At 48.9% G+C, this 607-nt stretch overlaps 1 pseudogene; it reads right to left on the reverse strand.

The window, feature by feature from the left end:
- The window catches only part of LOC106734847 (tigger transposable element-derived protein 1-like), an 8,554-nt pseudogene that overhangs the window by 265 nt on the left and 7,682 nt on the right, over nucleotides 1–607 (reverse strand).

Here is a 607-nt window from a genome sequence, read left to right on the forward strand (position 1 = left end):
TTCCCTTTGCTACAATTCCCTTCCTCCAAATACCACAGGGCTTGCTGTCTCATTTCCATCAGGTCTCTGTTTAAAAATAAATAAATAAGTAAATAAATAAGTCACTTCTAATCCACATGGCATTTCATTCTGGAATCCTTCTGAAACCAACCCTAAGAGGGACCAGCAGTTAGCGTAATGGCTGGGTCATTGGACTCCCATGTAGTCAACCGCGGGTCGCGTCCCGGACCCAGTGGCTTAAAACTCACGCCGGGCTCATGTGCATGCGTGCCCAAGATCCTGAGAGGAGAACGGAGGAGAAGGGATTGCGGCGTGGCCATCCCTCCTGGGGGGGGATTTCTAGCTTTCTGTCTCTCTGTCTCTCTCTGTCTCTCTGGCGAACGCAAGCACCCTATAGCAAAATCCTCTCCAAAAGAAAAAAAAGAAACCATCCCCAAGAGAGCAAGTCCCCTTATACATTTTTACTAAGAGGTTTTTTCCCCTAGGGCACAAACTCTTCACTTGCCAGAGAGAGTGAGAGGAAGACAGAGACAGTGAGCAGGAAAGCAAAAAATCAACCCCCAGGGGGGATGGCCACGCAGCAATCCCTTCTCCTCCATTCTCCTCT

Source organism: Tupaia chinensis, unplaced genomic scaffold (assembly GCF_000334495.1).
Source record: "Tupaia chinensis unplaced genomic scaffold, TupChi_1.0 Scaffold000232_1, whole genome shotgun sequence".
In the NCBI taxonomy this organism is placed as follows: Eukaryota; Metazoa; Chordata; class Mammalia; order Scandentia; family Tupaiidae; genus Tupaia; species Tupaia belangeri.